Here is a 15,866-nt window from a genome sequence, read left to right on the forward strand (position 1 = left end):
ACAGTGCTCAGTTACTGTAGTCTTGGCATTTGGCAGTTATAACCTGGCCTCCCTTTAAGCTATTTGATTCCTGTTTGCTGCCAGTTTCTTCTGAGATGATTCCAGCTGCTTCATATCCCTGCTTCTACTGCTCTGGCTAGCACCTATTCTTCAATATGATTGATAGGATTACAATAAACCGTAAGCCAAAATGAACCATTTCTCTCTTAATTTCTCACTTTGCTCCATTATTTTGTCACAGTGATAAAAAAGAATAATTATTATTATGGAACTTTAAATAGTGTCTCCTTTCTGAATGTTTATGCAAGTTCTCTCTCTCTTTTCTTCTCTCCTTTCTTAAACAAGGACACCATCATTCACTTCAAAAACATGTTTTCTCTGAACCATCCTATTTTATACTAATTTGAACTCTAAATGGAGCTTTGCCTAAATCCTGCCACATCCTGAATTAACAATGACTAGGATTTGAATATATAAATGTCATGTAGAAAAGAAAGTTAGAGTAATTAAAGTATCTATTGTCTCCTAAATTTATAATTTATTTTTAGTAATAACATTTCATCTATGTTGATTTAAAATGTACAATCTACTAAGATGAACTTTAGCCTTTGACTTCTTGTACTTAATTCATTTCACTTGATATATGGTCAACTAGGCTCCTTCATGTTGCCAAAATAGCAGGACTTTTCTCTTTCTTGTGGTGAAATCATGAATCCATGCACATGTTGGGGGGGGGCAGGTGAAGTAGAATTAACATATTCTACTGTTGAATATATATTCAAAGTAAATAAAAAGCAGTATGTTGAAAAGTAATGTGATTATCATTTTAAACATAATAATCGAGAAGCAGAAATTAAGTATCAACTAAGGGATGATTAGGAATAAAGATATGAATAGTTATGAATTGTGGTTATTCATAATCTAAAAATAAACATTTCTGCCTCAAGTTTTTGAAGTAATTATGACACTTTTGGCCTAGGGTGGTTTTATTTTGGGATCTGTAGACTATTTTTTGTACATTGTACAATTTGAGTGGGAAAAAGATAAGAAAATTACTTCTCAGAATGCAGCTTCTATCAGTTAGTTTTAAATAACTTTAAAGAAAGTCAACCTTTTCTTATTTGTGAAATTTAATCTATAGTTTGAGCTAATCATTGTATACTATGCTGAACAGAACTGCCCTACATTTAATCCTCACCCATATTTTGATTGATCATTTCTTTCCAGTTTATATTTGGAAAAGAATCACCTTCCACACACTTCTTAGAAAATGCCTTTCAAAACAGTTAACAGACTGATTGCTTTCGCTTGACTCACTCAGATTTTGATGTCGTTCATAGTAATAACTCTGGCTTCTGATAACCAGTTTTAAGATGAATCCCAGAGGCTGTCAAAGAGCATCAAGACTGCTTTTAACTTCAAATGAGGTGTCTAGAAAATGCCTGTCGATGCACTCACGTTGCTAGGCCTGACTTCACTGCCAGGAGCTGGCAAGACACCAGTGAGGAAAAGACAGGGACACTTGTCATTCATTGAGAATGATCTCTGTATACACATTTTAAAGACAGAACATTTGATACAATTTTATTATCTTAAAATTATTTTTCTTCTATACTCCTCACAAAATCCTACTTTCATAAAACCACTGATTATTTTATATAAATTCAACCTATCTTCACATTCTATGAAATTAAAGTTTATTGCTGATACAGAAGGTTACTATAAGCGAACTTTCTGACATCTGTCTATAAGCATTAACACTTTTCAAATGGTGTGCTAGAGATGAACATTGATTTTGTTTTTAATTAAGGAAACATAAAACTAGTTATTTCCCATTTCAGAAGGGGAAATGGCATGGAATGAATATATTCCTTCAATTACTCTCTACTAAATCTGGTATTTTTGAAGATTTTAAAAATGATTCCATTAAACTAAAACATGATAAGAATTTGAGTACCCCCAGCACCTTAAATATTCTGAAGTAATGTTATCTAGAACAATTACTAGCAGGAGATACAGTGGAATGATACAAGCCTTTTCCTGCAACAATAGATAATACAGATAATAGCTAAAGGAAAATAAGTTGTCAGTGGGTAAGTAAAAGTAACTCCATATTTGTTGATTGTCAAAATTGATGGGTTTTGATAAAACAATAAATGAGAGAAGATATCCACTTGGTAGATTATCTTTAGTTGCATTCATTTTTCTGCAGATGACATGAATTAATTATTTATGGCAGAAAAACTCACTTTGTAATCATATGTTACAAAATCATATATATATATATATATATATATATCCATTCTTCTGTTGTTTCATAAGTTTTGTCTCCCACCATTTCCCAAATTTGTATAATGCTATGATAAACATTATATGTAGCATAAAAGAATCATGTGGCCGGGCGGTGGTGGCGCACGCCTTTAATCCCAGCACTTGGGAGGCAGAGGCAGGTGGATTTCTGAGTTCGAGGCCAGCCTGGTCTAAGGAGTGAGTTCCAGGACAGCCAGGGCTATACAGAGAAACCCTGTCTCGAAAAACCAAAAAAAAAAAAAAAAAAAAAAAAAAAAAAAAAAAAAAAAAAAAAAAAAAAAAGAATCATGTGAAAGATAGTCTCCTACTTAACATCAAGTTATTTTATAGATTCATAGTAAACTATATACACTAAAATATTTGCAAAAACCACTCAATTATAATAGAATCAACACAAATAAGCCAAAATCGTGGATTATTTGCTAAAATAAAAAAAAAAAGAGTATGACAAGATAAGAAGATGTACTTGACCCCCTTCCTTTAGTTCCTGAAATTGTTTTGACAAATTGAGGAAAGGCTATAGGGCTAGATTCGGGTAGAAAAGAACTTCATCATCTTGTATGCTGCTCTGAGACAAATCATTGATTCTGACAAAGATATATTTCATCAGGATTTGACTATTCTCTTGTTTGCCTTTGCCAAACTATTCATGAAAGAAACAACAAACATAGCAGGGTAGTAAAGTCTTTGAAATTCTACATAAATTACAAGTATACCAATAGATAATCCTTCAAAACTGGTAGTTATATTTGAAGTTAAAGTTTCTGAAGGATAAAGTGGTATTATGTAGAGAAAGATGATATTGACTCTATGATATCTGTCTATGTTTATTTGTATTGATTCTTAGAAGAGAATTTTCTTCAAGCCTATAATAATTAATAATTATTTTATAAGAATTTATAAAACTTAAGTGTGCTATTTACTTACACAGTATTTTAGAAAATTCTCAGAGAGTGCTAGAAACTCACCAAATCCTAAGGACTCAATCTTACTTCTCATGTAACACTTTAAAATCCTTGTTTACATTAAATTTCCCTTATATTTATTTTTGTATACAAACTAAGTGTAAAAGCTTCTCTTTCAACCCAGAAAGCAAGGGCATTTTCATTACAGAACCTTTTACTCTTTGTTTGTTTTTTAAGTAGTTTTATATAGAAGACTCTTCCAGACATAAAGTTTAGGAACTAATAGTCACAGAGCATAGCTGTTCAAATGAAGTCACTCTAAGTTTTACTTCAGTTGATAAAACTACCTACAACTTCAAAAATTAATCCATGCTTGCTAGTGTATAGAGAGTGTTATCTAAAGGAGCAGAACACTTATTAAAAAGAAAGTGCTTTCCACAGTGTTCCAGGGGCCTTCTGACGTTGTTTGTTTGGCTGTATTCTAAATGTTATCAGTTGAATACTCTGGTAATTTTAGGTGAGATCAACCAAAGAATATTTACAGTAGAGAAATCTCATCTTATTTTTGTCCAACCCATTACTCATCCGCTTTATTACATACAATCAGTGCTTGTATCTAAGTTTGTGAAAGCCTTGATATAAGATGCTATCCTATACCATTGTATGCTTTACAATTGATGGCATTCTGGCTCTTTAAAGAGAAAGAAGCTGTAGCTGTGTTATTAAATGCACAGTAGGGACCAAGTATCCATTTAGCTTTTCTTTTTTAAGGTTGTCTGTACTTTTAAACTATCTGTGATTATTGCTTAAAAGATACATCAGATTTTGTAGCCCTGGTTAAGTCCTCCTCCCTTATTTTAAATATTTCCAAATGGAATGGAATGAAGCAGAAACTTGCAGGCAATGCCTTACAAAGATTTAGGCAGTTCCTATTCTCCTTAGTCTCATATTCTTTCCAAGTCACATCCAACTGTTTCACATCATTATGACACAATGTCGTTGTCAATGAAGTTTAAACATGCGACTGTGCAATCAAGCTATACAAAGCAAAGCTCCAAAAGTCTCACAGTGCATTAAGGAAGTTTCAATTTTATGTTTTGCTGTGTTCATACCTATTCTTACCAGCATGCTAATGATAAGCTATCGGATGTATTCCTTGAGTACAACAAGTACCAAATGCATGTCTTACAGTTCTTTCCAGTTCTTTCCTTGGAGATTTTGAAATAGATTCTATGACTTCCTGATACATTTTAAAACTAATATTTTTACATGTTTTCCCCATAATCATCATTTCATGATCCATTTAGATAGAATTTTCTGGAAAATGTCTTTCAAAAGTTAGAAAATATAAAGTTGTTTCCATATTCATGCAACCATTATGACTATAAACTAGTGTACCTGGGATAATTTAAAATAAAATTTAAAAGGTATGTTACTTTTTCTATATTTTAATAGAAGTATGTAAAAACATGAAAAGAAAGTTTATCATATGTAGTATTTTATGAATATAATATATGTATATATTAAATATACATTTATATAAAGATATATAAGTAGATATTATTTAATATATAAATAATATTAGCAGATAATTTTAATGCACTAGGGTGATTAACATTTAATATGACTCTGAGGTTTTCTTATTTACAATTATTCTGCTTTCAATTACCTTTTTCTATGTGTATTATACTCTCTGTGATACTGTAGACATGCTTACATGTTGAAATCTTGCTTAATCTCCTTTTCTAACACACAGAACAGTGATTCTTAACTCATTGATGCAAAAATTAATCATATTAGATTTTAAGATTCATTATTTTCATTCATTCCTCAATATGCTACCTGGTACTATCAAATTATGTAAATGAGTATGTTTACTTTGAGACTTGAGACACAAAACTAATGAACATTAAAATCATTACAAAAAGAAAAAACAATGAATCCTTTATGGTATTGGTACAGTGACAGACAGGTAGATCAATGGAATAGAATTGAAGACCCAGAAGTGAACCCACATACCTATGGTCACTTGATCTTGAACAAAGGAGCTAAAACAATTCAGTAGAAAACATATAGCATTTTCAACAAATGGTGCTGGCTCAACTGGCGGTTAACATGTAGAAGAATGCAAATCAATCCATTCCTATCTCCTTGTATAAAGCTCAAGTCCAAGTGGATCAAGGACCACCACATAAAATCAGATACACTGAAACTAATTGAAATGAAAGTGGGGAATAGGATCAAGCACATGGAACAGGGAAAAATTTACTGAACAGAACACCAATAGCTTATGCTCTAAGATCAAGAATTGACAAATGGGACATCATAAAATTGCAAAGCTTCTGTAAGGCAAAAGACACTGTCAATAGGGCAAAATGGCAACCAACAAATTGGGAAAAGATCTTTACCAATCCTATATCTGATAGAGGGCTAATATCCAATGCATACAAAGAACTCAAAAAGTTAGACTCCAGAGAACCAAATAACCCTATTAAAAATGGGGTATAGAGCTAAACAAAGAATTCTCAACTGACGAATACCAAATGGCTGAGAATCACCTAAAGAAATGTTCAACATCCTTAGTCATCAGGGAAATGCAAATCAAAACAACCCTGAGATTCTACCTCATACCAGTCAGAATGACTAGGATAAAAAACTCAGGTGACAGCAGATGCTGTTGATGTTGTAGGGAAAGAGGAACACTCCTTCATTGCCGGTGGGATTGCAAGTTGGTACAACCACTCTGGAAATCAGTTTGGCGGTTCCTCCAGAAATTGGACATACTACTACCAGAGGACTCAGCTATACCACTCCTGGGCATATACTCAGAAAATGTTCCAAAATGTAATAAGGACACATGTTCCACTATGTTCATAACAGCCTTATTTATAATAGCCAGAAACTGGAACAACCCAGATGTTCCTCAACAGAGGAATGGATACAGAAAATGTGGTACATCTACGCAATGGAGTACTACTCAGCTATTAAAAACAATTAATTTATGAAATTCTTGGGGAAATGGCTGGATCTGGAGAATATCATCCTGAGTTAGGTAACCCAATCACAAAAGAACACATATGGTATGCATTCTCTGATAAGTGGGTATTAGCCCAGAAGATCGGAATATACAAAGTACAATCCACAAACCACATGAAGCTCAAGAAGAAGGAAGACCAAAGTGTGGATACGTCGTTCCTTCTTAAATGGGGGAACAAAATACCATGGAGGAGTTGCAGAGACAAACTATGGAGCAGAGACTGAAGGAAGGACAATCCAGAGAATGTCCAACCTGGGGATCCTTCCTGTATTCAATCATCAAATCCAGACACTATTCTGGATGCCAGCAAGGGCTGGCTGACAGGAGCCTGATATAGCTGTCTCCCTGAAAGGCTCTGACAGTACCTGACTAATACAGAAGTAGAGGTTCACAGCCATCCATTGGACTGAGCACAGGGTCCCCAAATCAGGGGGTTGAGAAAAGACCCAAGGAGCTGAAGGGTTTGCAGTCCCTTAGGACGAGCAACAATATAAACTAACTAGAGTGCCCAGAGCTCCCAGGGACTAAACCACCAACCACAGAGTATACATGGTGGGACTAATAGCTCCAGCAGCATATGTAGCAGAGGATGGCCATGTCAGTCATCAATGGGAGGAGAAGCCCTTGGCCCTGTGAAGGTTCTATGCCCCAGTGTAGGGGAATGCCAGGGCCAGTAAGCAGGAATGAGTGGGTTGGTAAGCAGGGGGAGGGCGGAGGGAACTTTTAGGACTTCCTAAAAGTAAAAACTGGAAACCCTTACAAATAAGAAAAGACCTGTAGGGTAAGAAACATAAAGAGGGGAATATGCCTAGAAACATCCCAAATAACATTGACTATGTTTTGTCTTGACCTCTGCTTCCTGGCATAGGGGTGGCCTTAGGGTTTGTATGTCCAGTGGGATTCTGGAAATATCCTTTTAATGCAGTTCAGAAATGGGGATTCACAGTTATGTTCTTACATTCTTCTACTCTCATGTAGTGGACAAAGACATTTGGGCAGGTCTATTTTATCACAAAACTAAGGCAAATCAGAGTCTTCTGCAACCATGCACTGATATCTGAAAATGATCTAACACCTGATAATGCCAGCGTTTGAGTTTAAACATGCAAAGAAACATGCAATTTCAAGACAATACTTATATTGGAATTTAGTTACAAAAATCTATCCTAATGTTTTGCTCAGCCACCATCAGTGAAATTTCCTTCTCCTGCAGCAGATAGCAAATGTATAGGTCCACAGCAGCCAGACAGAGAAACTGCAGGTCACTCAGCCCCAAACTGGGTATCTCCATCAAATCTCTTACCTCGGAGCTTAGGGAACCTAATGGGAGAGGAAACCAAAAGAAAGCATGAGCCAGAGGGGATGGAGGACACCAAGAACGCAATGGCTTCTAAATCAATATGAGCAAAGCTTTTATGAACTCACCAAGACAGGAACAACATGCATGGGGCCTGCACAGGTCTGCACCAGCTGCTCTGTGTATAGATTGTGGTTGCCATTTTGGTGTTTTTATGAGATTCCTGAGAAAGCACATGAGTGGTTCTCTGATGTTTGTTCATTCTCTTGGGCTACTTTCCTTTTATTATTATGTCCTGGCCAACTTTGATCTTATAATTTCTGTTTTATCTTTTCCTTGTCTTCATTGGTGTTTCATTTAGTCTTTGTGATTTTTAGGAAATTTTCTTCTTATATTGGGGTTGTTATATTTGGGTAGGTAAGCAGAGAAACTGGAAGAACTTGGGGGGCGGGAAAGAATATGATCAAAAGGTAATTAAGTTTAAAAATTGTTTTAACCCCCGTGGAAATGAGCAAAGAAACCCCTTGGTGGTGGTGGTGTTCTTCTATCAGTTGGAGACAGAGCAATTGGAAGTCCTTTGGTCTTCCTAGCTTGATGCCTGACTTTGTGGCCAAAGCTGGTTTATGCCTATGACACATAAAACCAAACCAAATCAAATCAAATCAAATCAAGTCAAATCCAGCCAAAAGAGTGTAGGAGGAAGAAAACAGACAAAGACCTGCTTTCTACCATGCCATGCAGCACAGGGCCAAGCAAGTAGCCCACAGACCCACCCTCTGACACATAGCACAGGTGGGTATTTTATAGACATCCAGAGGCCTCCCTAACACCATGCATCACAGGAAGGGGGGAGGATGCCAGACAGAGACCAGTGGGCTTCCATGCTACTCACAAACCTACCTTCAGCCATATAGCATAGGCAGACCTGCATTAGATACCTGCTTGCCTCCAGGCCAGACAGCAGGCTCATTATGCAGAGGGAGTCACCTATGTGCAAGTATGGGGTAGACACACTGAAGAAAAAAAGAAGTGGAACAGCTTGAGCATTATGAAGAAAGACGGATTGGGACTCTATGATGGAGAGGAGGAGACTGTTGTGAGTGACTTCTTTGCCACCTGGGGACTTCGTGAGGTTCCAGGTTGTCCTGCCACTGAGGGACATATCTGGGTCTCTAGCTGGGGACCTCTGTGTTGATGGCCGTGGCTCATTTTACCACTGAAGAACATGAGGATGTCCCTCGTTAAGCCAGTTGCTGGGGACAACGTCAATATGCTGGGCTTATGCAGAACTGGCCCCGTCCCTATGGTTCTCTCCTCTAGCCAGTGGCAGCACGTGGGAGAATGACCCCTGTGCCTAGCCAGTAGCAGCACATGGGAGAATGACGCCTGTGCCTCTCTTAGGCAGCACAGTAGAGTTGCCAGGGTGTAGGTGAGCTAGTGACCATGTCTGAGTGTGAGAGAGCTCACTCCATCTGTTGGGAAAGCTGCCCACAGGGTCATGATCATGGGAGAGCTAGCTCTACCCATCACTAGATGAACCACCCTGAAGAGTGGGCCCTGCACTTTGCCTGGCTAACAGCAGAGCTGGTGGTAGGTGTGGGGGATGAGCTCGCCCTAAAGGCAGGAGCATGGGAGAGCTGGCCCTGCCACTAGTCTGCCGTAAGGTATCCTCCTCCCCATTACCCTAAGCTACCCTGTGATGATTAGGAGAATTGACCCTAAGGTCATGAGCTGGCTTTGTCTCTCATGAGTTGCATCACTGGTAATAGTGTGTCTAGCTTGAGCTACACAGTAGAGCTGGCCCTGGTGGCAGGGGTGTAGGCCCTGAGAGTGAGTGAGGGTGAGTTGGCCATGTGCCATTGTGGTCTCAGGGAGGTTGATGAGGTGCCCTTCACCTACTAGCAGCTTGCCACTTGAGATAGTTGGGAGAGCTGAACCTGGGGTGATGAGATAAGAGAGCTAGCCCGACTCTCCACCACTACTCCAGCTGAGCTACCCAATGGACAAATAAGTGGTAGAGAGATGGAACAGAAAATGAAACACAAGGATGTGTACACAATGAAATGAGGGTTGTGTGAAGAATAGCCTGATGGGAAAAGTCAGTAAAGCTATCTAAGGCCATGGTGAGGTCCAGGTTCATCCTGTCACCAACTGCTATGTCTGGGCCAATAGTCCTGCAGCAGCAAAGCCTATTAGCACTAAAGCCCAGGAGAGTGTCCCTGCTCAGGGCCACTACTTGGAGACATGTTGATTTCTGATGACTGTACAGAGCTTGCCCCACCACTTGCCTGGTTATCATGGGAATGTTAGCCCTGAAGACGTAAGAGCAGGAGAGCTGGCTGGCCCTGTCCCTTGCCACCTGTAGCATTTATGAGACTGGACCCAACACCTAGCTCAGGAAACACAGTAGAGCTAGCCATGGTTGCAGAGGTTGCGGGGTTGCAGGTAAGCCAGCCGCAAGTGTGGTAATACAGGAGAGCTGAACCTACCAGTCATCTGGCATGCTATGGTATGGGCAAAAAGGAGAAGCATTAACCCCACTTGCCTGCTGCCCCTTGCCACCTATGGCAGGTGGAAGAACTGGCCTGGAGGTCATGAAAGCTGGCCCTGCATCTCACCATCAAGGGAAAGCATGCTTTGTATCCCACCTGACCAGAAGAACAGAACTGACCATAGGTGGAGGGGGTGCCTGTGAGGTGGCCCTTGAGATGTGAGCTCTGGAAAGCTGCCTCTGTCACTTGTCTGACATGGAATAGATGGAAAGAAATGCCCTTCCCCCCTCCTCAACCTCTTGCCACCTCTGGCAGGCAAGAAAACTGAAAGTGGGATTGCTGAACCTGCTCCTAACTGGCTGTAGCACTGGAGAGGGGAGGCCCTGCTGGGGTGTGGCTGAACTAACCAGTGGGCTTGATGGTGGAAGAACCAGCTCTGCCCCCTGCTGGCTGCAGCAGTGGATGTGCTACCAGGGTATTGCTGGAGAGCTCATCCTGGTGTGTGGGCCATCTGGTTGGCTGAAGAGCTTAGCTACCACTAAGACCCAGATCCAGGGCTTTGACTTGGCCCATCCCAACATCTATCCTATCTATGAACTGCTGAAGATGGGACCAGCCCTACAGACCCAAAGCTGCAGGATCTCCATAACAAAGGACAACAGTGGAATATCTGAGAGGAGTCTTCCTGAGGGCCAAGGTTTTTGGGTGTAACAAAAGCTGTAGGCCTTGAGCCAGACCAGTAGTTTATTGTAATTAATACTTGCAAATAAAGAATTATACAAATTTATACAAAAGGTTATACATACTTGGGACACGTAGTGACACTACAACTTCCACATGAGATTTCTTTTTCTTTTTGGGGGGAAGGTGAAAGGGCAGAAGTTGTGCACAAAGGCAGAGGGAAATGAGCGGATTGGTGTGCGTGATCTGAAATTCAAAAAGAATCAACAAAAAGTTAAAAAAAAAACATATATCATTTAACCACAGTGCCAGACTAAAGAAACTTTACAATATGAGCAATTTTACTACTTCCATGAACCATTTATATTCTGTTTCAGATAAACATTTTATAACATTGTTTTCTATAGGCATATGAAAACATTATTTACCTATGCACAGTTAAATGATTGTGTGCCTGTGTAATCAAGCCTCATCAGTCTTTTCTAGGATATTTCACTATTTTCTGACAAAGATATCATATTACTGATAGACAAACAATATACATATAAATCTGGATCATGTAAATAGTCACATAATTTGAGGCATACTTTGGCTAGATATTGTGAAGCTAGATAAAAGCACTTATTCAAGACAAATATGAAAACAAAATGCAAACTTTGAGTTAAAGTGAAGATTGTTCTCTTGACAGCATAACTATCTAATTCTGTGATATTGCTGCAAGGAAGACTAAATGAGACAAAATTACACTTAAGATGTTTTGAAATATCCTCTTTGATGATCAGTTTTATTTTGCACATATCTATACCCATCATAAATTTAAAAATCACTCAGAAATTGCATCATTTTTGTTCTTCCTTGTGAGAAACTACTACAATATACTTTGCATTGTATTTCATATTTCTTTGTGAAATTAGACTAATACCTCCATTATTTATTAGTATTGCTTAATAGAAGCTAATATTTTAAATTTTATTATGACTGCTAAAACAAAACATTTCAGTAACTGGACGTTTGAAGCTTGTTCTTTTGTAAAGCAAGCATATATTTTATTTGTTTATTTACTTTGTTTTTAAATGTATTTAAACTCTTTTAAAATTCTTTAAACTTTAGGAGTTGGATTTATGAAAGGCTGTTTTGTGTTCCTTAACGAAGGTGATGGTCACTGAATGAAAGCGTTCTTAACTATTGAACCATTTCTCCATTTCTCCAGCTTCTTTGGCCCACATTTTTACCATTTTGGCCAGGCTCTTATGCATTTTGCTTTAGTTATTTCAATTTATATTTTAGTTCACGTGTAAGTGTATTTGCTTGCATGTATATCTGTGCACCTGTTGCATGGATGGTCCCAAAGGGAACCAGAAGACTGTGTCAAATCCCTTTGACCTGGAGATACAGGTAGCTAAAAGTTGGCATGGGATCCATGCCTTCTTGATAGCTTACAGTATTTTTAATTATCGAGTGACCTGTTTAGTTCTTGTCTTTTCTTTTTGCTGTTGTCTTCAATATCTTTTTATCAACTCTGAACATTTATATCACAAACACAAGAGCACTCAAGTTTTTTTTTTATATCTTTTGTTTGTTTGTTTTGTTGTTGTTGTTGTTTGTTTTTTGTTTTTTCGAGACAGGGTTTCTCTGTGTAGCCCTGGCTGTCCTGGAACTCACTCTGTAGACCAGGCTGGCCTCGAACTCAGAAATCTGCGTGCCTCTGCCTCCCAAGTGCTGGGATTAAAGGCATGTGCCACCACTGCCTTCAAGTTTTTTAAAGCTTTTTATTTATTTATTTTTTGTAAAGCTTTCTTTAACTACATCATAAATCACAAATTAACCTTCATATGCTGATACTGGGAGACATCAATGCCCCTGTATCACCAATGGACCGGTTATCCAGACAAAACTAGAGGAAATGTGGCAGCTAACTGAGTTTATAAACCAAATGAACCTAATAGATATTTTCAGAATATTTCATCAAAAACCTACTAAGAAAGTTCAGAGCCATAATTGGGTTCACACGTTAATTGGACAGACTTCATGGTAGCAATTTAATAGCTCATATGAAAGATCTAGAAGAAAGAGAAGAAAGGACATCCAAGAAGAATAGATGGCAAGTAACCAAATTGGGGGCTGAAATCAATAAAAGAGAACAATACAAAGAATGTATTAAAGATGAGTTAACACCAGTATTCAAAGTATTCTGCAAAATACAAACATAAAGCACATTGCCAAATGCATGTTAGGAGGCAATAGATACCTTGATACCCAAACCACATAGAAACTCAACAAAGAAAGAGAACTAAAACTCAATTTCTCTTATGGAAATAGATGAAAAAATAAGCAATCAAACACATGTAAACTGAATTCAAGAACATATAAAAAACCTCATATACCATGATGAAGTAGATTTCACCCGAGTAATTCAGGGGTGGTTCAACATACAAACATGTAGGGTGATTATTCATTCACCCGGTAATATAATGAAAGAAATATAAAAACAATCACACAAAATATAAATAAGCCAATACCAAACAGACAAAAAAAACAAATATTTCATTACATGCCGCCTCCCCCCAAAAAAAAACTTTGACAAAAATTCAACAGTCATTCATAATAAAAGTACTACAGAGATTGGGACAAAAGGGACATACTTAAGCATAATAAAGGCAGGTTGTATCAAGTATATAGGAAGAATCAAATATAATAAAAAGAAACTCAAAGATACTACCAAAATCAATGAGAAAAGGTTGTCTACACTCTCTCTATATCTTCACATTTTCTCTCTTCAGTACTTGCAATTTTAGCTAAAGCAATAAGACAACTGAAGATCATTGGGATAGAAACCAGAAAGGAAGAAGTCAAAATATCATTTGATGTTCTCATAAGATAGTATAAAGTATTCTAAAATTCTATGAGTAAACCTTTCAAGTTTATAAATATTTTCAATAAAGTGTCTGGATACAGATGAGTATCACTCCTACACACAGAGATAAATGACATATAGATAAAGAAAGAAATTAAGAAAAAAAAGAACCCTTATAAATAGCCTCAAATCATATAGAGAGTCATTATAAATTCCAAGATGGTTTATTTACAGATTGTTAAATGAGAGCTCTGTACTTACTTCCTATGGAAAACCAAAAGTCTTAGTATGTTGAAAACAATGCTAAACCCTAAATGAACATATCACCATCCCTGATATCAGTTTGTACTACAGAGCTATAGTAATAAAAAAAATTAAATGGTGTCAAAGGAATACAAAGGAAAAAGACATGTTTTTCAACAATATAAAACTGAAGACACAGAAACCTAGAAATAAATTCACAAAGCTATGGACATCTGATTGTTGACAAATAAGCCAAAATACATACTTGAAAAAATAAAGTGTCTTCTACAATTAGTGCTGGTCATATATTACATGTCTGCATGTAGAAGAATGAAAATATATCCACGTCTATAACCTGGCAAAACTGTCAAGCCTAAGTGGCTCAAATATGTCAATATAAAAAGAGACACACTGAACCTGATAGAAGAGAAAATAGGGGATAGGTTTCTGAACAGAACACCAATAATACAGTTTCTAGGATCAGAATTTAGTGAATTGGACCTCAAGGAAAAGCTTCTGTAAAGCAAAGGACCCCGTCAACTGAAAAAATGGACAGCCTACAGAATGGGAAAATGTTTTCACCATCAAGTTATCTATAGAGGTATAATATCCAAAATATATAAGGAAATCAAAAAGCAGATATAAGAAAACAAATAATGTGGAATGGTATACAGATATAAAAAGAACTCTCAATAGAAGAATCTCAAATAGCTGAAAAACATTTAAAGAAATGTTGAACATCCTTACCCATTACAGAAATGCAAATCAAAACTATGTTGAGGTTTGATTTCACAGGTCTTATACCTGTCAAAATGGCTAAGATAAGTAACAAATGTGACTGCTCATGCACTACACGGTGTAGAGCATGGGGACCACATTTCCATTTTTGATAGGAGTGCAAACTCTTAAGGACACTGTGGAAATCAATATATAATTTCCTCAGTGTCAAAATAAATGTCACAGTTACTTCCTTAGGCAAAGGGATGAGAAAAGATTCATACTCCAGCTTTAAAAGTTTATAGTTTGGGCTCATTCCAGAGCATTTATTTTTTTACACTAACTATCCCTAGGCCTAGCCTTGGAAGTTTCTAGTCTGCACAAGATCTAATTTTCTACAAGCTGGGAAGCTGAAACATTCTAGACTTATGTCAGCAGAGGGAGGCTGGATTCTGAAGTCTTCCAGTTCAACTTGCCTACAAGTACTTTGGGAATTTGAAGGCAAATAAATGCAATTAGAAAAAAAAAATCTTCCTGAGTGAGATACTCCAGATCCAGTAAGTTAAATATTGTATGCATTAATTTATTATTGTATATTAGATATTGAGTAATTAATAATTTACAATCCACAGACCCAAAGAGATTTGGTAAAGAGGAGGGCTATGTAGTTGATGCATGAAACTTTGGAGGAAGGGAATGTAGAATAAATTCTGTGGCTGTACTTGGTGGCAAGTTGAGACAGGAATGAGAATGAAGAATTTTAGAGAGAGTGTTGGATACATAAAGTATAGAGAAGACAGCTGGTTTAGGGAGCATTGAGGGTGTGGTTGGAGTCCATGGGGGTAACTTTAGTGAAGAATTCCAGTAATGGAGGATACTGAGTCTGAAACTGCCAACTTTTTGTAGGTAGGCAAGGATTCCAGTGTTGGGACTCATTTGTATTACACTGAGTTGATCTAGATGTCCCATGCAGATCCTTATACAACCCCAGCTAAGAATAGTACAGAAAGCCAGAAAATTGACAGTGGGGCCCCATTGCTGAGGACAACATATATGACTTATTGAACTTAGATTTCTAGCTGGTGTCTGCATGGAACATTTACACCACCTTCTATTCTCTTTGGCTTGAGAAGCTCCTCTTTAGGTCATGGAAAGTAAAACCTTGGCACTAATACAGCCCAAATCCCCTAGACCAACAATATATCCTGCTTGCAAGATATAGTGGAGTAAACCTAGCAGACATCTTATAGAGGTAGTCAACCAATGTTTGATTTAACTTGAGGCCTATACCTACAGCATTAACCCATACCTTATCATGCCCAGAGAGTAC

General features: G+C 37.5%; 1 non-coding gene across 1 annotated transcript; it reads left to right on the forward strand.

Moving 5' to 3' along the window:
- The first annotated feature begins 8,043 nt into the window (after positions 1-8,043).
- Positions 8,044-8,189, forward strand: LOC116085499. Its single transcript, XR_004116601.1, has one exon. It is a non-coding gene; the product is annotated as a small nucleolar RNA SNORA48 (small nucleolar RNA).
- Positions 8,190-15,866: the final 7,677 nt, after the last annotated feature.

The sequence above is a fragment of the Mastomys coucha genome, unplaced genomic scaffold, assembly GCF_008632895.1.
Source record: "Mastomys coucha isolate ucsf_1 unplaced genomic scaffold, UCSF_Mcou_1 pScaffold9, whole genome shotgun sequence".
Lineage (NCBI taxonomy): Eukaryota > Metazoa > Chordata > Mammalia > Rodentia > Muridae > Mastomys > Mastomys coucha.